A 27,330-nucleotide genomic window follows, 5' to 3' on the forward strand; every position below is an offset into this window, starting at 1 on the left:
CACAACTAGTTTATCCGGGGTTTACTATCCAACAAGCCCCATTGCTTTACCAAAAATTGCTGTCATGTGCACAAAGTTGAGTGAACTTCATTGTAGGGGTGCACCTTATTTTGATATGGGTGTAAAAATGAAAGAAAAATTTAGAAAATATTTTCAAGAACTACCCGCTGTTTTGACATGTGCTGCTGCGTTAAACCCTTGCATCAATGTTGGTGGTGTTGAAGCTTTAATAGAAAAAATTTGTGATGAGCTAGAGTTAAACGACGATCAAAACCCCTATTATAGCCAAACTTTAAAGAATGCTTTCAACACCACCTTGTCAAACATGTATGATGTTTACCTTACAAAATACGGGTCGTCTTCCCAAATTCATGACTCGTTAAGAGCTGTTGCCCAATCCCAATCCCAAACCGACCTTGAAATGGGGATGTACTACATGATTTGGGAAGACGCCGGTAAACGTCAAAAGGTAAACACCCCAAGCAGTGAACTTGGAAGGTATGGTGGTACCAACTTTGTGAAACACATGACTCCGGATGAATTTAGAAGTCTTGATTTGCTGGCTTGGTGGAGAGGTAAGGAGGATGAGTTTCCGATCCTCGCCGCCATGGCCAAAGATTTACTAACGGTCCAAGCTTCCACGGTAGCTTCGGAGTCTGCTTTTTCTGTTTCTGGCAGGGTTATATCGATTAGGAGGACTCGACTCACTCCACCAGCTATAGAGATGTCGATTTGCTACAAGGATTACTTGGACTCTTTAGATAGGGCACAACATCAACGCTCACTCGAGGGGGATATGGAGTATGAGGCGGGCTTGTATGAAGACGAGGTCAATGAAGGACACACTCAACCAATGACCGATGAAGAAGCCGCGTACGACGATTACCTAAGGAATAGCTCGGGATCGGGTAGCGAAGAAAATTAGTTAAAGAAACAGCAAACATGGAGGCAAATAATGAGTAAGAAACAGCAAGTTGTTCATGTAATCGTGTCTAAGCATTCTTTAATGTTTGTATTTTTGAGTTACGAATATGCGATAACGATTTAATGTTTGTATTTTTAATGTAAAAACTATAAATGAAAGTTATGTGTTTTTAATCTTTGGTTTGTTGAAAACACATTCACCAACACACACTCATACTCATCTTCCAAGCAAAGAACCCTAACAACGAAAGCAAAGAATGGCTTCGGTCAGTCCGTTTTGCCTTGTAGTTACCGGTTTGCCTTGTAGTTAACGGTTTGTTTATACTGTGAAAAAATAATGGTTATTTAAAAAAAAAAAAAAAAAAAAACCGGTTAACCTAAAAACCGGTTATTAAAAAACCGGTTAATAAAAAAACCGGTTTATTAACCGGTTCTAACCGGTTTCTAAACCGGTCCTAACCGGTTAGACCGGTTAGGGTTTGGACAGACAAAAACCGGTTATTAACCGGTCCGGTTATTAACCGAACCGGTTTTTTTCCGGGCCAAAAAAAACCGGTCCGGTTAATAACCGAACCGGTTTTTTTAAAAAAACCGATTTGTGCACCTCTATCTATATAGATAGGAAAATATCAATAACTTGCACAAAACCCTAAACAGATTTAGTATATGCACAAAACAATGTATAACAAAAGCTTATTGTTCTTTGCTCTTTTCATCCTCTCTTGTGTACCTCTAGCCATATCTCAAGAAGTTGGTAAGCATTATAATTGTCTTTTCGATTGTTTGAACATAAAATTTTTTCGGGTTCTTGAAATATGTGTGTTATGTGTGGATCAGATGATGAACATGAATTCACATATGACGTGAACAGTCCAAATGGCCCGAATCATTGGGGTGAGATCCATCCTGAATGGAGCATGTGTAATAATGGAGACATGCAATCACCAATTGATCTCACTCATAAAAGGGTGCATGTGACATCCAAATTAGGAAGACTTGATCGAGATTATAAACCCGCTAATACGACTCTTGTCAATCGGGGCCATGATATGATGGTAAGCAAGCTAGCATGTACAAATTTAATTTTCATAATATTAAGATAACATTTATTAACTAGCATTAATATTTATTTTAATAAGTAATAACTTATTTTGAATATATACAGTTGAGATGGATAGAAGGTGCCGGACATATTCATATAAATGGAATTGAGTATCAGCTTAATCAAGCCCACTGGCACACACCTACTGAACACACCATCAATGGCAGAAGGTATCAAAATATATATCTTTTAGAACAATAGAATTCATCTCCACAACTCACCTTAATTTATTAGCAAGAAGCTAAGTTTTCATGTAATGACAATATTATTTCTTACATACATAGATTTAATCTCGAGCTACACTTAGTTCATCAAAGTATAGACTGAAAGGTTGCCGTTGTTGGAATCTTATACAAAATTGGTCGCGCCGATTCATTTTTAACAACGGTATGTTAGTAGGCACTTTCTTTCACCAATACTACAATTAGCTAAAGTTGTAATTTCTCTATATACGTCTCATAATTGTTTGTATATTCTTCAAAATCTGTTATCAGATGGAACCATATTTAAAAGCACTGGCATCTACAAGAGATGTGGAAAAAAGCGTGGGAATAATAGACCCTCAACAAATAAAGATTGGGAGTAGAAAATACTATCGATATATCGGCTCACTTACTACTCCACCATGTGACCAAAATGTTACTTGGACCATTGTTCGAAAGGTTTGAAAATACTTACTTATTCTTATAATTTCATACCGAATTTACCATGTGTAAGAATCTGATCACTAAAAGATGGTTCCACTTCATTACTTACCAGGTGCGGACGGTTTCACGAGAACAACTGCGTATAATCCGTGAGGCAGTCCATGATGTGAGCTTTACTTATATGTTCTATCATAAGTGGTTTGTATACCTTTGATATAAAACTTGTATGTTAATTTTAGCTTGTTGTGTAACAGGAAGCAGATGCTAACGCGAGACCTGTTCAAGCCTTAAATAACCGTTGGCTGAAGCTTTACATGCCAGATGACGAAGAAGCAAATTAGGGTTTCGCGAGATTGATTTGCCCTTTGCAAAAGGATCCTCACATATTTATATTTGTATTGTTTATTTTTAATATTTATCATTGATTTATGTTAATTTAATTTTTATTATCTTGGGTTGTATGATTTTGTATACAAGTGATTATTTACAAAAGAATAATAATGATGCATATGGTGACATAATTTTTTTTCTCGGAAAGTTTTTGATTATGGTAAAAGAGTTATAAGGTTGTTCACTATGTAGAGGCTTTAAAGCCTCTCTACATCATCAACACATAGGAAACAGGGTTTCGAAACCCTTCTCCATAACCCTCGGTAGTTTAAAGTCTCTTTGCCGCCACAACATATATATTTGTGTGTGTATGACAGAGAGAGAGAGAGAGAGAGAGAGAGTGAAAAGCATGATGGCCCTATCAAAACCTCCTGGTCGTACAACACCCCCCCCCCCTTCTGCGGTGTCCCCCCTTTACCGACCCTGTTAATACCCATAGCGCGTAGTTTAACAATAAACCAAAAACATGTCACATTTATTCCAAAGTGAAAAGTAATGAACAATTGTTTATACATTTTATACTGTACATTTGAATTTCCCTGTTTAGCTCATTATATATTTTCAAAGCTTTTTAACGACATTTGTTATTAAATTAGATAGGTGAGATATATACAAGTACTGGTACTGATGTAAATTTCAAATATCAAATCTTGTTTATGATAGATAAATAATAAATTTACAGTTGTTAGAAATTGTACAATCTCTTTCTTTGGTTAAAAAAAATAGTAATAATATTTTTAATGTCATTTCAAATAATTCGTTTCACCATAAATATGCGTACCTTTTTGTTTAATATAAAACAAATTAATTAATGAATGCATCGAAAATAAATTAGAAATTTGTTCCCACCACGAAATTACGTCATCACAAATGTTAGTTACATTGCGAGTGTTTTTTCCACTAAGAGAGACGGAGTAACATTCGTCAAAACTTTATTAAAAACTGAATATCTGATGTTGATATATGTCATACTATATTCTTGTTGTCTCTAAAATTTAATTTTTACAACTAATTTATTCTTATGAACATAGTTTGATTTCAAATATTAAGATGCATGGATAATGTGAAATTACTATTTTGCACCTTAAATTTACAATTTAATTAACTCTATTATTATTATTATGTTAAAATTTTAATTAAACATTCTTAATTGATTGTCTTATTAAACCAAACTAAAAGAGTACGTTGTGGTAAGTGACAAAGTTTGGACGAAAAACATCAGAGGAGATAAGTGGAGAGGACACAAAATTTTGGATGAAATTGGGGGCGACTCCAAATTTTTGACGAAAACAAATACATGTACACTACGTATAAAAATTTTCAGAAATTTACACCACCAAGAAAAAAATGAAAGGGAACTTCGCCCTTGGTTGTTGGTGGGTTTATCTATCAAAACGGTATTATTAATTAAAATTTAAAGAACGTGTGTAATGTGTTCATGCTACAAACCTAAAAAAAATTCGTTTGGAATTTGTGTAAATCTAAATAAATAAATAAGATTAAATTACACGGATTAAAAGTCGACTTTAACGTTCAAAAGGCAAACGTGTTCCATAGAATTTTGAAAGATTCTTTAAAGTTACAGTGCTTGAGCAGTTGAGATAAAATAAGCATGTGCCGACCCATCTATTTAGCTATGTAAATCAAAACTTATTACGGGGGTGTTTGGGATTGCTTATTTTCATCAATTTGTAACTTATTAACTTTTTGAAAAATAATAAGTAGTTTGGATTGTTTATATTATGAGAGGAAAAGTTCCATAAGTTATAATTTTGTAACTTATTAACTTAATGAAAAGTTATAAGAAGGTAAAATAAGGAATCCCAAACACCCCCTAAGAAACACATTGTTTGCATAATTAAGGTTTCTACAATTTCAAATGAAATAATTACTTTCAGAGTAGTGTAGGGTTATGTGTTAAAAGACTGAAAATACAAATTGACTGAATATGTTTTTAATGATCCATCAACACCACCATATGTTCATAATGAACAGTTCATTAGCTTGCTAGAATAATAAACCTTACTTGATCAATGTATGAAAGAACTAATTGCACGAATAGTTCATACGGTACGTTTAATTTTGATCCTTAGCTAACTTTAAAAAGTTATGCCTTTTGTCCAGTAGTTTGCAAAAACTTAGCACATTTTAAAAAAGAAAACTTTTTAGAGATTTATAATTAGGTGTTAATAATTAATCTAATAGGCCAAGAACATCAATTTTGAACGTCAATTAGTCCTAACAAACTTAACAACTACCCACCAGCTTCCACCCCTTCTAGTAAGATACATCAAATATAATTAAACTAATTGCTGTCAAACTCGAAGGTTAAGCTTTTTTTAATATGATAATAGTATCAAAGTTTGAATTGATGGTTAATTATACCAACTTTGTAACAGTTAAATGCATATTTTTCTCTTGTAGTTGTTGAAATTATTTGTAATAAGATAATGGGTACAATTGAAAAGGTTTTACCAATAAAATTTTCATATATCATAGCTTTATATATTAAATAAGATAAAAATGAAAAAGTAAGTGCAAGATGTAAAGTTTTGTCAAATCAAGACTAGATTCATGAAAATACTACACAATTAACTTATGAAACAATACTAAACAACAAACCTCCCTAATAATAATCTAAACTTGTACAAGGTTGTCAGTTCAGATTCTTAGCCCATCTAGTTTTTTGTCCCACGGTATGTTATGTTAGAGAATTATGCTCTTGTGGTAGCAAACGACTGTCAAGTGGCAGCCGGTGGTATGGTTTTCCGGAGGAATGCTCAAGCTAAACTCTAACACCAGCGTGGGCCCGGTTAAGACAACCTAGTCTGGCTAGAGTGGGATATCGGGGCTCTTCAAATTTGAAAAGTACGAGCCTAAATACAAGAAATTCGATTTTCTAAAAAAAAATAATCTAAACTTCTAAATAATCAAGATCAACTTGATGCACATATAATTAAAATAACTTAATATCAACTGCGCGCAGCCAGCAGCAGGTAACAAATGAACACAATGAAACTCCAGCTCATTACATAATATGCCATCTAGACCCCCTAAGCTTCCACCACCTTCTAACCTTCAACTTTGTCCAAATGTCCTTACAGCCCCTCAAATCATTAAACACAAACTAACATAAGTTTTAATCCTCCACAACATTATACATGCAGTGATATATATATATATATATATATATATATATATTTTTTAAATTTTAATTCCACCCAATATACTTAAATAATATACAATTTTAATGCATTTAGTTTTTATTCAATTTGATTTTCTCTCTGATAATTTGTCTTCGTTAACGCTTAAAAAAAACTGAATACACAGGTGTATTTATTTTTTTCGACATTCCGGCATAATAAATTATTTAAAACAAAGATAGTATATATCTTTTGAATCGTAAGCTAACCGAGAGCCAGTATTATGTTGAACCGAATTGATTCCACCCGAACATCGATACCGACATCAACATTTCCAAAACCGGTAACGGTGTTTTTGGAGCCATTGCAGGTATTCATTTTTATTATTTTCAAAGCTATGTTTATTTATTTCCTTGACATTTGAAACAGAGTTGCATTCAAGATAAATATTTTTTTAGGATATTGGTTTTTAATACTCCAAAGTCTCATCCGTTGGCTAATAGCACTTCCAACTTTCACTTTGTCATCAATCACTCCAAACTTTGACCTTATTTGTTTCTGTCACTCCCTAGCTAACGAAACACTAACGACGTTGGTAGAGACGCTGATGTGGACGTTACATGCTTGATATGGTCTGCTTACGTGGAAAGTACCCTATAGAAAATTAAAAATAAATGTTAAACACACAAGCGGTAGAAAAGAACAGAAACCGTCTTTCTTGCAACGACAAATGACACTACTCCGATGGCATTCCAGGTGCATGGCAGCGCTAATTGTGCTCTAGACCTGATCGGACGTTCATGAATCGGCTCAAGTCTAAATGACTACAACTCTCCGACGAACCTAACGGCGGCAGTGGTTGGGTTTCATTGATATTCGAGGCATTAGTGGTAGGAAAATTGTTGTAACAACCAGTAAAAGTGATGAACTTAAGTTTCCAGTGACGGGCATGCTCTTTCTGGCTGTAAACGGTTTTACGGCGAGCCGATATATTCAGAAAACCTCGATTATCCGACAAGGTCGATATGTTCTGATGAGTTTAGGGTCGATTCCAGGTAACTAAACTATTATGGCCGGAACTTGTGTGAAACCCTTCAATTTCTACCAATTGATTGTGGAGTCTCAAGTTGAAAAAAAAACCGAAATCCTAGAATACGGGATTCGAAAATCGGATGGGAAATTGAGGAAACTAACTGGTGGGTGTTGTTCTCCTTGTAAAACTAAGCACTTTAGGCTCAAGAATCACTTGAATTTGTTGAGTATTGCTGGAGGTTTGTGATGAGGAATATGAAGATGGGTGTAGGTGTTTTTGGTATGCGATGAGGAAGACGAAGAAAAGACATGAAGATTTAAGTTATTCTTCTCTAATATGGTGGTGGAGGAGGATGGTGGGTGGTGGTGGTGAAGGTTGGTGAATATGGTTAATTTGACGAAGAAGATGAGGTGGCTATGTGGGACCCATATATGGCACATAAGTATGCCAACTCAATTAAAAAAAAGTCCACGTCAGCATCTCCACTAACATCGTTAGTGTTCCATTAGCGATGGAGTGACATAAACAAATAGGGTCAAAGTTGAGAGTGATTGGTGACAAAATGAAAGTTGGGAGTGTTATTAGCCAACGGGTGCAACTTGGGAGTATTTAAAACCAATACCCCTATTTTTTTGGTATAATAAACTATACAAGTGTTGGTACCGTGTTGATACACAAACCAAACAAATTACGACTGAACAACATCAATACCGGTATCGGTAACCAGTATCGGTATTTTCAGACTCGGTACTGGTATTCGTTTTTTTATGATTTACAATCGATGTAAAACACGTGTTATTATCCTTTTGAGTTTATCACGATTTATTTTTTTAGGATTTCTCTTTCGATTGTTATAAAGAGTGCGTATCGTTACCATAACGACCCAAACCAATTCCTACCAAATTTCCTCCGCATAAAATCCCGCTAGACAGATTTATTTATGAGTTGAATTGTCAAGTGTTAAACCACTATAACTTTTAACATAAGAAATATCCTTGGACACTATTTTGTTCAAAGAAATAATACACAATCGGTCCTAATTTATTTAACAAATCAAAATTCATGCATATTCGAGTTTAAAACAAAATAGAAGCCTGTAAAGGATGAAGAAAGTAGTAAAAAATAATTCTTGTTTGAATTTTAAATCCTTTTCATTAACATATCAAATACTTGTCTCGTTCACATTTGTATAATAAGAAGACTTGTATCAAATTGACATGCCTTCCACTCTTTTGATGAAAGAGTGAAGAAACTTCAAATTTCACCTGCCAAAATCCGTGAAGAAAGTTTTAAAAAACACTCATTACAAACAAAGAAAACCTTAAATCTATTTTACACACGTCTTTGCCTTTTTGGTCGGCATCAATCTTCCATAACTCCACGTTCATACCTTTTGACCCTTTTCTTCTCTGTGTATATATATAGTTATATACTTATATGTACCAAACTCAGGAAAATATTTCATACAACCAAAAAGAAATGGATAACCTAAGCTTAAGACTTTCTTCAATATTCTTGATTGTTCTTTCCATCATCTTGTGTGTTCCTTGTGCTAAATCTCAAGAAGTTGGTGAGCTTCGATATATATATAATCCTCTTGAACTTGACTATTGTGAATGTTTTTCTTTGTTAAGTTTTATAATCTTAAAATACTAACGTTAATGGTGGTGCAGAGGATGAACATGAGTTCACTTATGATGTGAATAGTCCCAACGGACCGGATCATTGGGGAGAGATCCATCCGGAGTGGAGCATGTGTAATCAAGGAGACTTGCAGTCTCCAATTGATCTCACACATAAACGGGTTCAAACGACTTCAAGTCTTGGAAGGCTTGATAGAGATTATAAGGCTGCGAACGCAACTCTTGTTAATAGAGGCCATGATATGATGGTGTGTACTTGTGTTTTTATGTGTTAATTATATGCATACACGACAGTTGAGTGATATCGATTCATAGAACTAAAAATAAGTTTTTGAATCCGTCACTGTGTAGAAATAATTTTTTTAAGTAGATGACAACCGAGGGAGCAGGACATATTCATATTAACGGAACGGAGTATCAGCTTAACCAGCTTCATTGGCACACTCCTACCGAGCATACCGTCAATGGCCGAAGGTACAATATATATAATATCATATTAATTTTAGTTAAAGTATTTAGAAAAAAGGTAATTATATAAATATATTAACTTTTGCTACATGTATAGATATAATCTGGAGCTACATTTGGTTCATCAGAGTAGTGATGGAAAAATTGCTGTGGTTGGAATCATGTACAAAATTGGTCGCCCTGATTCAGTCTTATCATTGGTATGCCTATAAACCTTTCTTTTGATAATATTAAACTTTTAGTTATAGTTTTAATTCATTTGCCTCTTACAGGGTCACACCTATAGTCTAGCTTTTAGTCTTTTAGAAAAAGCAATCGTTAATTTCATGCCCACTAAAATTTAAAAGTCCTTAAAAGTTTAAACTACCTGCAAAGTTTGGGTCTGTGAGTCATTTCTAAAAATAGTGTTTTAACTTGTACATTTTATATCACTTTCTTTCTTTACTAAGGTAGAATCAAATGATTTTTTTGAATTTAATATTTTTATTCTTAATTATAAATTTATTAAAAGCTATTAATTATGAAAACTCATTATCTAATTTTTTCCTTACAAGAAGAATTTTGCTAAAAAGGTTTTATGTTTGAAATATTCTGACTCTACCCGTACGTACTTTTATTCGATATGCTAATCTTGAGATTCGTATTTTCATAATATGTGATCAGATGGAACCGTATTTTAAATCATTGGCTTCTACGAAAGGAGTCGAGAAGACCGTGGGGATTATCGACCCTCGAGAAATAAAAATCGGAAGCAGAAAATATTATCGATATATTGGATCACTTACTACTCCGCCATGCTACCAAAAGGTTATTTGGACCATTGTTAAAAAGGTAAAACTGATAATTATTATTTTTATTTACCTTTACACTAGTGGATACTTAATTTAACTAATGTTTCACCATATACCATAATAAAACATATAATTAATTAATTTGGAATATTAGTTAACACAATTATTGCTTTAAAATTTGCCAGGTGAGAACGGTTTCTCGAGAACAACTCCACGCAATCCGGGAAGCTGTCCATGATGTAAGCTTCCATATATTTTGTTATATGAAATGCAATATAAAATATGATAAATGTAAAAATCAATGATCAATGACATATGATAAAGAATGCACGTAAAAAGATAAATCTGTAATCTATGTCGTATGTTGAATGTATGATGTTAAATTTTAGGTCAACCTTTCTCAAATTATTAGTATAAGTAGTGTATTAATGTTAGCTTATTATATTTCAGGACGCGGAAGCTAACTCAAGGCCGGTCCAGCCTTTAAACAACCGTCGGATAAAGCTTTATAGACCCGATGATCAATCAAATAACTAATTGCTTCCATCAAATTTTGTTAATTTGTATCTCAAAGTCGTATATGATTTAATTTATTCTGTATAATTATTTAATGCATAAATAAGATTAAATTTTACTTTGCTATTTTTGCGTCTACAAAATGTTTGCGGCGTACGATCCCCAGAAAGGACAACTATTATGCTTAAATATATAACATGATAATAATAAGTGGTGTATTGAAAATCTGACCGAAGATACATTTTTGATAGTTTAAACCTGAATTATTCATGTTGTCGATTCAACTACTAGCCAATGGTGTTGGCACATATTCTGTTCATTTTGAGTTAACAACAAAATTGATGAAAGCATGTGGAAAGCAACAACAAAATGCAAGTCTTCACTTTTGGTCAGCCAATCGATTGGCTTTCTTGACCAAACCGAAGAGCTAGAAAACTTTATCAATCTTGTTTTTAAAACATCAACTTGTGAGAACAGGAAAAAAAACAAAGTATCAAAGTTAACTAATATGCAAAGTTGTTTTGAGGTTGGTGGCCTAGTGGTAAAGACAAAGTCTGTAAAATACCTAAATCACATAGCCAATCTATAATATATTTGGATTATTAACTTAGAAGTTGTATTATTTAATTAATGTGTAAAATTATATTTTTCACATAAACATCCAATTTAGTCTTCATATTCGTCTGGTCATTTGACAATTAGAAATTCAATTATGTGTGATTATTACAACAGTTTGTATCTAATATGTTTCTAAAGACCGTTATGTATAGTACGTTTATCCTTTTCCCAAGAGAATCATTTAAATGGACAACGATAAAACGACATAAAATACTTATTAAATAAAAGTAGTATCTATAACCCCAAAATCTCAATGATTTTATTATTTTAAATCCATTCAGGCAAGTTGTTTCAATTATTAGTTTTTATAAAACTAAAGTTTGCTATAATTTTAACTCACCAGTCACTACCTATTAGGTTGGATGCCAGTTGTTTCATTTAGGGATTTTGATATAGTTGATGCTTACTATAATTTAAACAGAATAGAAAACTGCGTATTTACAACCGGAACTGGGGTCACAAACACCTCCGTAAATAATCTTATTTCACAATCACTTTGCGAACGATGATATTTTTTGAGGGCCGAAATTAGCAGTTGTTTTTGCCATTACGGCCATAAATTTCTGTGACGGACTCTTTTTGCATGATTTGTGATCTCTTTTTAGCAATTGATTGGTGACCGCTTTTAGCAATTGATTTGTGACCGCTTTGTGGCTTTCTATAGAGTTTAAAAAGAATCGAGGAAATATTCGGTAGTATAACCCTGCACGACCTTTAATTTGCATGCTTTTCAGCCTACATAAAAGACGGAAAAGCAATATGGTTAGCAAAATTAAAGAAGCTAACTCTACATAATTTGAAAAAAAAAAACAGAGAGAGAGAGAGAAAGAGAGCACACTTAAAAAAAATACAAAACTAGAATTCAAAATAAAACATGCTACTTCAAAAATCAAAATTATAGAAGGTAATACTACGTAAACGTCTCACCCCGTTGTGGTGTGATGGTAAAGGTGTTGGTGTTACTTAGCAAAGGCTGGGGTTCGAGCCTCACAAAAGGCAAAAGTAGTTGTTCAAAAAAGAAATATAATAAAATAAAATACTACGTAAATGCTTTTAAAAGAGGAGCAAAATGTGTCAAGTAATTAGGATCGTAACAGAGCAAGGATCAAAATTTAAGCTAAAAAGAGTATTGACCCTTTGTACATCAACGAATTAGACCAGAAACTATAATAAGCCAGAAGAGTTCTTATTTGCAACTAATTAAGAATACAACTATCACTTCATGGAGATTCTTGTCATTTAATCAACCAAGAAATACTGCATTAAGTGAAAAATAAAACATGTACCTCTTGTCATTTCATCGACCAAGAAACAATGCGCGCATCATGGTTAAACTACTAAGTACCAAGTAGGGGTCTTAGTATAATTGTTATGTTTAGGGTGAAACTTGTAATATTGTAATTAGTAGATCGTTAGGATGTAAAGTAGTATAATCGGTGTTTTACCGGCCAAAAATTGTGTCGTTTGACATACTTTTAAACTATAATATGCAGTCTATTTTACACAAATTGTCGCATATAACTAAAGTGCTGCAATTAACTTGAAATCAACGAGTAAAAAATCTCTTAGTTGATATGTAAAAACTAAATCATGTTTAATTTAAAAGGTGAAATCATTTAAATATTTTATATATTAAAAGGGTACTAAATTGTGATTGATGCTAGGATATGGCGCACACACGAAAGTAGATAAACAACATACTTCGGTGTAGATTGTCCTACAGGTTGCAACCAGGGTAATTCTTTTATTGTGTTGTCTCACTAGCTCATAGGATAATTCTTTAAAGCTATAACTTAATATCCTACAGGTAGATTGTCACGATTTATGCTGGCCCACTTGTGAGGAATTACAAAGTGCGATGTTACAATTAATGCATGGAAATAAACTTAGGGTTTACAACTTGTTTCCTCAAAACGTAAATAATGGCTAATTAATACAGAACTGATCAAGTCTTCAGTTTAATTAGTTTGTCACTTTAATTTATCTTCTAGTCGGCCCAAATCAAGGCTCCACTAAACCCAACAATTGATAGGTATTTTCAATTCGAATGAGCATTTATTTTTAATTTAGCTCTATGTTAAACAAAATACCAAATATTAATGTGAGAAAATTTAGAACTATTTACACAAAACCTGAGATTGTAAAACATATATATTGAATATTGTGTACAAATTAACTTTTACTTGTATTATGCAAGGCAAAAGCACCCTTAGATTCATGTTTCCTACCCTTGAAAAATTGAAATCATACCATTCTAGCAAGAACTTTGAGGATATCTTCCATGGATGGTCTATGCAAAGGATCATTTTCCACACAAGCTTTAGCCAACACTCCTAAACACAAAGCCTCAGCCAAACGGTAGTCCTCCTTCAAACAAGGGTCCATAAAATTCTTCAAATTCTCAAAACACCCTCCTTCAGCACCCTCTCCTCCCAAAAAGGCGATTGATTCGCGTAATGATGTTTTATCGGTCTTCACTTTCCCTGACAATATTTCGAGCAAAACCATTCCAAATTCCCAAATGTTTTCTTTCTCTAATGTTTTCAAAGCATCAAACTTCTCATACTCCGATCCTAGGATCATGGTTGATGATCCCATGATTCCAGGATTCAAATTTCGCGACAAAACAGCCAGTTTTGCCCTCCATTTCGACGTCACAAAAATATTTTCACTACATAGTCCTTTTTGCGTATAAGGAGGGACTATCAGTAATGCAGGTAATGCAACCCCATTGCGACATCAAACGCGATCTGAGTTCTTCGTTGCCAGTTCAAACTTGAAGAGTTCATCAAACAATCCCTTAAACTCTTGTTTACCGGGTGCTCCAATACGATATATGACCATGATGACTCGTTGTAACATACCCCGAGTAATTTCAATATGTTGACATGGTTAATCTTTGAATGTAGATCAATTACATGGCGTATTTCGGAGAATTCAATCTCTTTGATTAGCATTTGCATATCATCAAACCACCCTCTATAAGTATTTTCACTCACTTTACAATCAACACTAAAATCTTTTGTGATGCTTCTAATTTCCTCAATAGAGAAGTTATACAATGAATACTTTATGCTAGCAAGGAGATCCGGTGACAAACATGAGCTCGGCAAGCTTCTTGTAGCTGGGCTTGGCCTTGACCATGGAGAACTAGCCGGAGGCGTTGAAAACGAAGTAAAAGAGCTTCTACGGGTGGATGGTATGATAAAAATGTCGCGCTTGCATTTATTTAACGCGTTTAGATATAAACCAGTGACGATTAATATCACGAGCACCAAACTAAACCCGATGACCGAAACAACAATGTACACTTTCTTTAATTTCATGGATTTATCATTTCCTTCAACAGGTTTTGTTGGAAGAAATTCGGGTGCTGGCGGTTGAAGATTCGACACGATAAAAGTAATTGATTTTGAATGCAGTGGTACCAAAATGGTTGTTTCTGGATAAACAGTTGTATCAGGCTGTAGATTATTAACTGCCAAAATATCACTTTTGGAAATACCAAACTTTGAACTTATTTTACCTACATAATCTCCTGAAACCAAAGGATACGTGACAAATAACTTGTACTCATTATTAGGACAAGCACATTTTAAGGGCACATCAAGAACAAAACCAGCCTTAACAACTTCTTGATTCTGATTTTCCTAGAGAATTGTAACCGCTTTCACCAATCCTTCAAAGATCCCGCAAGCAGTCTCTGAGACTGTCGTGTTATCCGTGATCATGTAGTTGAATCTAGGTTGATTTGAAAAAACTCACCCGAGCAAGAACAATTAATGGGAACAAATACTTCTCTACCTATAAACAGACTTTCTGAAGATGAATGAATACCGTTTAGTTGAAATAACGCGTCGGGTGGCAAACCAAACAGCACGGAGATTGCAGAGATGTTTGGAAAACGTTCGCTTGCTCGGTAAATCAAGAAAGTCTGGCATGAAAACGTGTTGTTGCCACAACAGTACCTTGTGCCTGGAGCATTACTGTCGTTTCTGCAAGATGTTGGGTCGTAGAATGCTTGCCCGTGGCGAGAGTAGATCGAGCTCACAAAAATGAATAACCAAATATAAATCATCATGTTAGTTACCAAGGAACATTTCATATTTTTTCCAACAAATAGCAAAGTAATTAAAGCAGAGTGTATAAGAAGTGATGAATGATGTAAATGTAATAGACAATTTATTTATTTATTTCTTAACAAAATTGTTTAATTGGAAATAATAAATTACTAGACTGATTTTGATTGAAAGCAGCATCAAGAGTTAGCCGGCCGATGAAGTAGTCTTCAGTATCTGTGTTCAGTTTATACTTTGAAAATATATGTTTGTAGTTTAGCTGTGAGGATATCTTTGACGAAATTGAAGCACATGCACTTTCAAGTTTAAGCATATGGAATCTATGAGTGATACAAATTCTGATGGAAGTAAAAACTTATTATTATTTCTTTCGTTGGTTATCAAGTTATTAGTGGGATTTTTACCAGGAGCGGTTGTTGTTTCGTTGGTTATCAAATAGGGATTAAAAAAAAACTCTTCTTTTTGGTGGTTAAATGATATGGATGTCATATGTGATCCATCTAGTTAGGGATGGCAAAAAAACCCAAACCCGATGGGGAAAACCGAAACCCGCCCCGAACGGGGCGGGTTCGGGGACACTTAATCGGGGACGGGTCCGGGTTCGGGTTTTCCCCGTTTAAGTTAATCGGGTTCGGGGCGGGTATGGTATAGCCTGTACCCGCCCCGTATACCCGCCCCGTATACCCGTTTAAAACCCGTTTAATTAAATATAATTTTTATATTTATATATAATATATTATTTATTATTTATTTTCCCAATATACCCGCAATAAAAGAACATTTTATTTTTTATTTTTAACTTAGCTACTATATAAACTTTTGACTTTTGTGATATGAATATAGCAACTTGTTCAGAAGAATCCGAGGCATATTGCCAAACTATTGAATATGATTGTGACGATGGTATTGAGGTAATACATATATATATGGTTTATCGTTTACATTTTAATATGGTTTAACATTGATTCTTATATAGTTTCCAATTAATATGTTAATGTTTGATTATCATAGCAATCCGGCGTGACAAGTGTTTGAATGGTTGAATGGGTGCGGTATGGACGTGTAAGAAGGATCAATCATGAAGTTAATTTCCGTTGTGATGGGAGAAATAAACATTTTTATGTATTAATAATGTCTTTTGTATGTGTAATGTGTTTGGATATTGAACTTTTTGTGTATTAATATTGTATTGTAATTTTGTATCATTTTCTTACAATCGGGTTTTAAACGGTGAACCCGACGGTTAAATGGGGATCCCCACGGGGAATTTAGCCCGTTTAAAAACCATTTATGCTAGACGGGTTCCCCGAATACCCGCGGTTTTCCCCGAATCCCCGATGGGGATTCCCCGTTTAGTCCCCGCGGGTTTTTAGACGGTTTTGGTAATGAGTTTTATAAACCGGGGCGGGTATGGGATTGGCATTCCCCGCCCCGAAACCGCCCCGTTGCCATCCCTACATCTAGTGTAACATCCACTGCATTGCTATTTCAGGTTTTGTCAGGTGAGTTTGTTAGGCACAGGGCCGGCTTAACGATTTTGAAGGCCTTAATCGAAATGAGATTTTATGGTTTTTTCATTACAATTGTTGAAAAAAAAAACGTTTATTACAGGTCTCAAACTCGCAACCTTTCCATTTAGCAACAACCAAGCTTACAACAAGACCAGTACGTAACTTCGAGTTTATTTTGCCCATTATAATATATCTATATATATCAGTCTTCATTCTTTTTTTTTTTTTTTGATTTGGAGACCTTAATGTACCTTATGCCCAAGGCTTGATGCAAAACTACTATCGAGCCGGGGTTCTTATCGGAAGCAGCCTCTCTATTCCTACGAGGTAAAGGTAAGGTGTCTACATCTTACCTTTCTCAAACCCTACCATAGCTTTGGTATTGGTGGGATTTACTGAGCACGATGATGATGATGATGATTTGGAGACCTTAATGTACTTAGACATCATATATATTTCCACGAGTCACTACAGATCATATGGTTTCACACACAAATAAATCCGTCCGTCGATCAATGGAAGTGGGTGTAAAAATTGGTTGTGGGTACCTTATCCACAAATTAGTAGAAGTCGTTATTATCAATGGAGAGGATCGTCGACGGATAGTCAACCGATTGAGGTAGGAAGCCTGATTAACGATCTCTACTAATTAGTAGACACCTTCCCTTTAAGATATTACCAACATGTACAGTCGCATCCGACCTCTAGGTAGTGATCGACCAATAAGTTTAAAATATATTAATCATCAATTATATAATAAAATTAATAATGGAAACCGAGCCTAATTTGATTTAAAATTATAAAATCATTGAGATTTGTGATTAATATGTATTTTATGTCGTTTGTCGTTGTCCATTTAAGTGATTCTCTTAGAAAAAGGACAACTAAAGGCCCTTTAGAAACATATTAGATACAAGTTGTTGTAACGTTCCCATATGATTAAATTCATAATTGTCAAATGGCTAGGCGAATATGAAGACTAAATTGGATGCGTATGTCAAAAAATATAATGTTCACATTAAATAATACAATTAGAAAAATATGTGTATATTTAAACATAACAATTGTACGACGGGGTTTCCTCACTAGATAGTTACACATTTCAAACATTTTATTAAACACAAAAGCAAATTAGTGACTTAAAAAATTATTTATCGTACAAATAACTAATGAATAATCATACAAAATTAATTCAATCATTTACAAATTTGAGATATAAATTAACCGAAAAGAAATTATGCAAATGATTAGTTAGTTGGTTGATCATCGGGTCTATAAAGTTTTATCCAACAGTTATTTGAAGGTTGAAACGGCCTTGATTAGCTAGTGTATCCTATAGTGTCATAAGCTATAATTAATTAGCACACCACTTATATATTTATTTTGCATGTAGACGTAAAAGTTAACATCAATGCATACGTTCAATATATTTACATAGATTACATATTTCATTTGGTTACATGTGTATGAGTGTATCGATCATACTTATAAAATTTTATCGTTATCATAGTTTATAAGCATTTCATTTAGTAGATGCTTGCACCAATGGACAGCTAAAACCATAATCTCTCTATTAAATGAAATGCTTGTAAAATATGATGAAGATAAAAGTTTGAGTTCCAGATTATTGATTTATAGCAGCTCACCAACTTCTTGAGATACAGAAGAAGGTACATACAAGATTATTTGAAAAGAAAAATCAAGATTTAAGGAAATCTTAAGCCTTAGCAATCCATTTTTTTTATTATATGAAACTAGTTTTAGAACCCGTGTCACACACGAGATAATTCAAATTATAAAATTATAAGTAAAACAAATAATTACATAGCGTATATGAAAAAAAAATTATTACATCTATGCTTATATCTATACAATGTGTACAAATTGATTTTATTTATATCATAAAATGATTTTTTTAAATGAACTTAATAAAAAAATGTCCGTGCAAAATCGTACCCGAGAATGCTTCTTTCTATTGAAAAATTCATTCTCGATGTCATATATGTATAATTGAAAGAATTTTGGTTATGAACCAATTTCGAAATACGATTGTAGTTCTAACTACTCAGCCTAAATACAAAAGAGGCGTTATCTTTATTGATATATTTATCAATTTACCACCCATCAAAGGAAAGTAGGATAACAAATTGTAGAAAGGATGTTCTTCAAGAACTATGTTTTTCTGAGCTACACCATAAAAATGATTTTGATAAGTTTTAGAGGGCTTCTTGACAACATAAAAAATAGCATGTTAACCAATTCAATTTTGTGAATATTTTATTTCATTTGAGTTTAGTTTTGCATGACATGCTTCCCATACAACATTTTGATCACCATTGAAGGAAAAATTAATGTTGACATAAATATTTCAAATTTGATAAAAGTTAGAAGCATTAATAGGTATAGGGGTGGCATGTCGAAAGTGTTCGCAATCTTTTCTTAAATTTTAATAGTTGAGGGAAAAATAGTTAATTTGTCAAATCCTGAACTTTTTGATTATTTCAAAAAATGCCCTTAAAAATAAATGTCACAACCCGACCAATGAAGGCGGAAACGTCAAGGCGCGACATGATTGCTCATTGCACAACGACACTATAAAGTTATAATATTTAAATAACTCATTTAAAGCCATATCATCATAAATAACACAACAATTGTTCATACAAAATGCCAAATAGATAGATAAACAAATAACTTGTTCTTTCATTTTCTAATATCCTAAAGCCAAGATAATAGGTTTCTTCAAGTAATCCAATCAAGCTAACATCAAACCTGTAACATTGCATAAAATAGAGTTTGTCAACACAAAGGTTGGTGAGCAATTTTCATAGTTTTGGACAATAAGTATGTAGTATGAAATCCACAACTAGTATATGAAAACAATAAATAATATCAACAATTTAAATAATAAAACCGTTAATAAAAATACATTGACGAACCGTCAATAAGAATACGTTGACGACAATAATGAAATCGTCAATAAGAATACATTGACGACACATTTCTATATGGGGATACCATATATACTCGGAATTAACGTAATCATACTTTGATGAGGCTACCCGCCTTAGCATTCAAGAATTTGCACATAATCATGTAAAGCATATAACACCAAATTGAGCATTTATTTAAGTAAACATATACAATAAGTGTTGTGGTTTAAGACTCAAGTATAAATCATTTGAATTTGAATAAGTATGCAATGCCACCCCCAAAACGAAAAATGGAAAACGGGGGATGAAAAAGTACTCACATTAACAAGTAACTTGAAAGATAGTGTCGTGAATAATCGGAGAGATCGGTTTAACGAACAAGACCTATATTAAACGGGTCTTGTGTTAGTAGGACGTAGTCTTGGAAGGGTTTAAAATAAAATACATGACAAATAAAGTAAATAAATAAAGTTTAGGATTTAAAATGTAAATATTTGAGAAATTAAAGAAACGAGTTTTGTAAATTAAGTTTACTCGAAACCGGGTCTCGGTATTTTATTCATTAGTTTTTTTTTCTTTTTTTACTCAACCTATGTTAAGTAATAATGTGGGTTAAAATGCAATATTGCAAAACCCTTGGTTATAAGAATACCAAAACATGTTTAAACTAGTGTTCGGGTTTGTCGGTTCGGGACTTGATAATTGACCAAGCTCAAAGTTAACTTCCAAAAATAATAAATGTTATGAGATAACTCAATAAAATCAAAATAGACTTAACCAAGTATGTAGTTCTATTGTGAAGAACCTTAACGTTCGTTAAGCGAGTATACGACTTTATCGGTTCGAACTTGTTATAAGATCAAGTTGGTTACCGACATGCCAAGTATGTTTAGAAATTAACTAAAATTGATTTAAAATATAATCTTGAAGAAAAATATGAGTTTTGGTGGCTAAAAACACATTTGTGTGTCTTAAGCGAGTGAACTCGGTTTAGTTCGGTTTTTGGTTTCGTCCTTGACTCGAAATAAGACCGAGGATGGTTACCACATACCCAATTACCATGGAACTTGTAAAATAACTTATAAATAATAATACTCAAGTTTTACATTCAAAAATTTAACAATAAAGCTTTTAAACGAAAGTTCGGTTTTTGATTCGGTTCTCAACTCGGGATGAAACCGAGGCTAGTCACCACATACCCAACACCATAGAACTTGACAAATATGAACAATAAACTAAAATATGCAGAAGTTAAGCAAGTATAACAAGTTATATGGTTAGATTTGTTAAATATATAAACAAGGACTACAAAGTCCTCGATGTAACCTTGCCTTACTAGCCCGACATTTCAACCGGCCGAGACCGGAGAAATGAAAGACCGAAGGTAAACAAGGAGTGTATATTATATATATGTTGTAACATCAAGCTTTAAGTATCGAGAAGTTAGTTAAAATGAAATATTAGCTTAGTTTGACCTTGAGAGTCAAACTATGAAGAACAACCTTAGAATTCAAGAATTTGAGAGAGAAATGAGGAAATGAGTAAGCACAAATGAAGAAGAGGGGTGTGTATATATAGGGTAAGTTGAATGGGTCTTTCATAAAGGGTGTTTCATGAAAATGGGTTGGTTATAGACCCAAGAAAGCACAAACTACAAATGGGTCTTTCAAGTTCTTCATTTTGTTAGTTTTAGTCCCTGGAGTTCGTTTTGAGCGTTTTCGGGGCATTTTAAGAACCGAAAAGTGTGTTTTTTTTAGATCCGACAACTATAAAACAAATATATAACATAAAATTCATCATTTTGATAATATCGAAAGGTTCGGGATACAAAACGGGTCGGGTTTACATTAAGAATACAAGTATAAAATAACCCGAAATTGAAAAAAGTCACAATAAACTTAAAACCCGAATCATGTTTAAAATTCTAACTTTCATATTTTTGACATTTTAAAGTCAACACGTTGAACTCGTAACAAATTTAACGATAAATCTATTTTGCATTCTTAAACTTTTAAAAATACTCAAAATTTTCATTTTTGACCCGTAACAAATTTTGACCCAAATGTAGTTAACTTGTATCAAACAATGTATTTACCAACTTTTGACCTATAAAATCAAATTTAACTTTCACAAAAAACCCGAAACAATTTTCATTTTAAAAACATGATTTGTTGTTGATTTTTGGAATTCACCAAGTATTTTGAAATATATAATAAAATAATATGTTAATATTTATATTTATAAAAATATATAGATATTATATAAATATAGTGTAAAAGAAAAGTGAATAATTATTGATTTATTACATATATTAGGGTATATTAGTTTTGAAGGGAAAAAATTTGTGAGAATTAACCAAAACATGACAAGTGTCCCCATTTATTTTACTTTATTAGAATAGATAGATTTTTTCTGGTTTTAGTACCGGTTTTTGAATATTGCGAATACCCTGTAAAATCTACCATATGCTATTTTTGAATATTGCATATGGTATGTAGAGATAAAGAAGAAGAAAAGGGTCAAATGGCAGACAGATTATGATTTTTGACCAAAGAGGCAAAGACCTTAAGTCCGTGTTCAGAATATACTTAAACCTTTATTTTTCCTTTTGTAATGATTGTTTACAAATTTCTTCAAAGGTATTGGCAGGTGAGAAATTGAAGTTTGGGAAGAATAAAAGACGTGTCAATTTTGGTACATGTCTTTTGTTTTTTTGTTTTTTTTTTTTTTGAACGGCCAACGAAAAGCATTTTATTAAACAACAAAACAGAGTCTAGTAAGATACTAGACAACAACACAAACTGCAACAAACCCGACCCATAAAAGTCCCAAACATACCTTAGTTGACAATAAATCTAACCCAATCCTCCCACACTAAACTTAGCCCACTCGATCTATTTTTTACCCAAAAAAAACTAAGAGTTTTAACATCTTCCATCATACTTCTAACCGAAATCATCAACCCACCAAACACCATGTCGTTCCTTGCCTTCCATAAACACTATATGGTAACCAAACATACCACGTGAAATGCCTTTGCCTTTCTGTTCGGAAACTTAGTAAATTTATATAATTCAAGGAGATCTCGGACACTAAATGCAAACATTTGAGGTACGTTACACCAAACGGAAATAGATTGCCAAACCGATTGTGCCAAACCACATGAAACGAAAATATGTTTGGTCGTCTCATCCAATTCACCACAAGCCGGACAATCCAACGATCCCACCCCAACATTCCGTCTAGCTAATAAAGTTAACACCGGGATCTTATCCAACTCCGCTCTCCATGAATGCAAACCCACCTTACAAGGAACCCAATTATTCCACCTCATGTTATAAAAGGGAGAACTAGACTTACTACTTCTATCTTTTCTTTCAAGCTCGCGACTGAAAAATCACCAGATTTATCCAACACCCACTTGACCGAGTCATCACCATCAACTAAAACCACATCCTGACATAACCTTAGCAACCCTCTAAGCTCCTCTACCTCCCTAACAGATCTTGGATCCCTAACCCAATTCCAAGTGCTACAAATGACATCATCCATCATCACTAATCGACTAGCCACTGTACAACCTTTATTCCTTTCCAAAGCAAAGAGTAATGGGAATTTTTTACATAAAAGATCCTCACCAATCCAATAGTCTAGCCAAAATAAGGATCTGTTACCACGTTTAACCACTTGCCTCAGCAACAACTCCAATCTAATACCCATCAAATTCAGATCCGACGTGTTACGCCGAACTTGTTTCCATGGACCTGGAACCGATACCTTAGCCGGAATGCTTTGCCAATCTCTTGACGTGTGATGTATTGCCCATATTACCCTCCTCCATAGTCTATCCCTTTCCCCTTTAAAACGCCACCACCATTTTGCCAAAAGCGCACAATTTTTATCCCACAACGAACTCAAACCAAGTCCACCATACTTTTTGGGGGCAATCACACGTTGCCAAGCCACCCAATTTATTTTTGTCTTGTGATGTGCTAAAAGTAATTTAATATTATTAACTAAAATTACGCTAATCTAGACACTAAGTAATACTCTAGACTCTCTAAAACTCGACTAAACTACTAACCGGCAAGTGAACCGATCGACTTTAGTAAAGCTAAAGTCCGGATATCGAACCCACGAGACTCTTTTAATTACGTAAACTAGCTAAATTAGACTCAACTACGACACGACTATTTATTTGTTATTTGTTTAAGGGGGGGGGGGGGGTTTACTAATAAACTAATTAAAACTAATTAAGAAAACTAAAGACGACTTAAACTTAGAACTTGGACTTAATTCAGATAATGATGAGATAACTACCTAGGCTAGAATCCCCTAAATTTCAGTTATTAATTAATCGGGAAAATATTTAGTTATGGACTGGGATCGTAAAATAGACACCTAAGAGAAAACCCGAACAGGACCCCTGACCCTTCTCAAGAGACACCTATGGGTTTCTAATAAGTTTTAACGCACACCAGTATTAAAAATCAAGTTTCCCTACGGTCACCTAATTATTTATGACTTAGTTCCTTTATACGAAATCCTACCTTACAGCGCGGAAATCAAAGGCAGTTTAATATATTTAATTGATTCAATAGACAATAATTAAATAATCAAACCTAGACGGACTCCTTATGAAGAACTAAATCTAGCAAGATCAAATAATAAAGATCTATCAATAACCTAGAACTTTACAGATTTAGGTTAGCAGTACACTTAGGTTTATTTAATTGATTATTATTCCTATGATCTAATCGCGAATCAATCATAAAATAGTCAAAAACACAAAGTAGATGACCTAATAGCAACCTATCATAATGACAAACAATAATCAAGGCAACTATGGAATAATAACAATTAATCAAACAATCCTAAATATCCATACGCATCAATTTAATATAATTAAACCTTTTACTAAACCATAAAACCATAACGATAAATAAATCCCAAATCAAAACACAACGTCAAAATAGGTTCATCATAAACCTAGGCAGTCTATAATGTTTAGTCTAACATCTTAGGTTTAAACAAAATAATCAAATAAGAATTCGTGGCGGATATAAAAGAAAACGAAAGAAAACAGAAGATAAAACCCGTGTTCTTCGTCTTCAACCAATACGCGCACCACCGGATAATTCTTCAACTCCAAAGCCTTCAAAAGTTGCAATCCTAAGCCTTGGAACTCCCAAAATTTGTATGGCTCTTCAGGTTATTCAGGTTATGTTTATAGGTGTTTATATAGACTTTCAAGGCCCATAAACTTAAAATTAGAAAATATTCTGGAAATCTAAACCCATAAAATTAATATTTCTAGAAGATTCTAGAAAACTGAGGCCATAGACTTAATATTTGTAGAAGATTCTAGAAAATTGAGCCCAAAGTGCCGCGCGACGGGCCTTCTCCCATTTTGCTTGTTTTCGCCCTCTTTTCGACATGATTGAAACCCGGAACCTAAAATATTCAAATAAATTAGTAATACACAAATTCTAATAAAAACCGAACAAAAACTAATAAAATATTATATTAAATATAAAAGAGATTTATATATATTAGCATTATATTATCTTGGTACATGTCTTGTTACTTTATAAATGTGAAAGATAGGTATTTGAAATGTTTATGATAAGGAAATTCAAGCAACAATTCTTTTACTCCTTTCAATTCATTCGTTTAAAGCTTCTATTTTGTTCTACATTAGAGTCAGCACACGCAGCCGCCACCTAGGATTCCGAAATAGAACCCGAAAATAATAATGAAACACTTAACATATGGCCTCTTCGATTTTGGCAAGTGCATACCCCTACCCGCACCCACCATCCATGCCAATGCGGCCAATAATTCCCAAATAAAAAAAACCCCACAAAGATAAATGCATCCACCAAACCACATCACTGTCACCTAGGTTCCGAACTAGAACCTAGCAACAGTAAAGCAGTAGACAAGCGACTAGCATATGATCTCTCAGAGAAAGGAGAGAGAAAGGGAGGCGGTCAAGATATGGAGAGAAAGGCGAAAGGGTGTCTGATTAATTACTGACACCCGACGTATAATAGGGCGAGGCCATGTAAATCACTAAGCAGTGTAAACCTTTAGGGTATATGTTATTGTTTTAGTTAATATGTTAATCTGGTTAAACCCTGATCTAAGGTATAGTTAAACCTAAACCGAAACAATACGGTTTTTTATGAGGTTTTGACAAACATTTACTTTTCTTCATCATGAAGAAATGTCTTTTTCAGAAAAAGACAAAGTTTTCTGATAATGTTTCTTAAAGTTTGAAGACACGTTTTATAAAACAAAAGGAAAAATTTCATAAAATAGTTTCAAAACAATAAAGCAAATTAATATTTTATCAAAGGTTTGAAACTATATAACCATGCCAAGGAGGGTATGCAGCTAGATTAAAAGAATATCTAGATATCTATGCGTACTTATTAACGATAGGTGATTGTCAAGTATAAATCATGTATTTTTATGTATTATTTAGTAGTTTTTATTAGTTTTTAGTGTAAACAATGGTACTTTACACATGTTTATGTGTTTCAGGCTAGTTAAAGATACATATTTGAAGTATTTAAAAGCATGCTTTGAGTTTAGGGGAGATAGGGAAGGATACGTAGTGTTTTGGATTAAAATAATGAAAAGTGTGAGGTAAAAGCTAAAAATGATACGAGTGAACATGAAATTATTTATATGGAATCTTCAAAATGAATAAAGATGATTCAAGTAAATTGAAATTTAATGGGGATTAGGCGACTAGCTCACTTGATAGAGACGCTTACCTCTTAGATGGGGGTGTCTCAAGTTTAAACTTGAACAAAGGCGTAGTTTAGTATTTTTATTTTTTTGGAACGACCAACTAAGTTACGCTAGATACTCCTTACGCGGCCCCCATTGGCTAAGGTAGCCCGAGCCGGCCACTAGTCCGGACGGACGGAGTCCTAGTGGTCCACCTATTGAGGGATTCCCCGATAAAACCCGACCCCCACGCCCGCTAAACGGCATGACAACGGGGAGCCAGTAAAACCGGGTGTGATCAAGACTCAAACCCTGGCAAGCCAGGGTCATCCTATCTTCTATATAAATTGGTGATAGTGAGGTTTGAACCCCCTATCTCTTACTAGTAAAATGAGTACTCTACCGTTGAGCCACATCCAATTTATACCGGTGTAGTTTAGTATAGTTGATTAAAATAGAGTTGATAGAAAGATTTGTTGTGAAAAAAAAAAGGTAAATTGAAGTTTTTAATATGTTGTTGTAATGTGAGTAGCCTAGAAAAATGAGCAAAAGGGTAAACAGATAAATCTGACATGTACTTCTTATTGGTTGGTGGGCTTAAGCTAAACAATGAATGCAATCAATGCATTGAAATAATGGGAAACCCCAACTCGAACTGGGCTACAACAATTGATAAAACATGGACCCATTAGAATGATTAGATAGTTCATGTGAGCCTTGCAAGTTGCAACTACTGCTCACGTGGCGTAGAAAACAAAAGGGCATAATAGTGGGCCCGTAGGGGTGGTAAA

At 33.7% G+C, this 27,330-nt stretch overlaps 3 pseudogenes across 2 annotated transcripts; 2 read left to right on the forward strand and 1 right to left on the reverse strand.

The window, feature by feature from the left end:
• The first annotated feature begins 1,574 nt into the window (after positions 1 to 1,574).
• On the forward strand, positions 1,575 to 3,014 carry LOC143601708 (alpha carbonic anhydrase 7-like; annotated as a pseudogene). Its single transcript, XR_013147708.1, has 7 exons — positions 1,575 to 1,678; positions 1,762 to 1,979; positions 2,090 to 2,196; positions 2,311 to 2,413; positions 2,521 to 2,688; positions 2,786 to 2,839; positions 2,928 to 3,014. The product of XR_013147708.1 is annotated as an alpha carbonic anhydrase 7-like (transcript).
• Positions 3,015 to 8,697: 5,683 nt separating this feature from the next.
• On the forward strand, positions 8,698 to 10,744 carry LOC143601714 (alpha carbonic anhydrase 7-like; annotated as a pseudogene). The gene is made up of 7 exons (XR_013147709.1): positions 8,698 to 8,809; positions 8,913 to 9,130; positions 9,250 to 9,356; positions 9,448 to 9,550; positions 10,014 to 10,181; positions 10,327 to 10,380; positions 10,592 to 10,744. The product of XR_013147709.1 is annotated as an alpha carbonic anhydrase 7-like (transcript).
• A 2,621-nt stretch (positions 10,745 to 13,365) lies between these two features.
• Positions 13,366 to 15,356, reverse strand: LOC143601710 (lysM domain receptor-like kinase 4; annotated as a pseudogene).
• Between the last annotated feature and the right edge of the window lie 11,974 nt (positions 15,357 to 27,330).

The sequence above is a fragment of the Bidens hawaiensis genome, unplaced genomic scaffold (assembly GCF_021521415.1).
Source record: "Bidens hawaiensis isolate Kalapana, Puna unplaced genomic scaffold, B.hawaiensis_p1.1 tig00056991_1, whole genome shotgun sequence".
In the NCBI taxonomy this organism is placed as follows: domain Eukaryota; kingdom Viridiplantae; phylum Streptophyta; class Magnoliopsida; order Asterales; family Asteraceae; genus Bidens; species Bidens hawaiensis.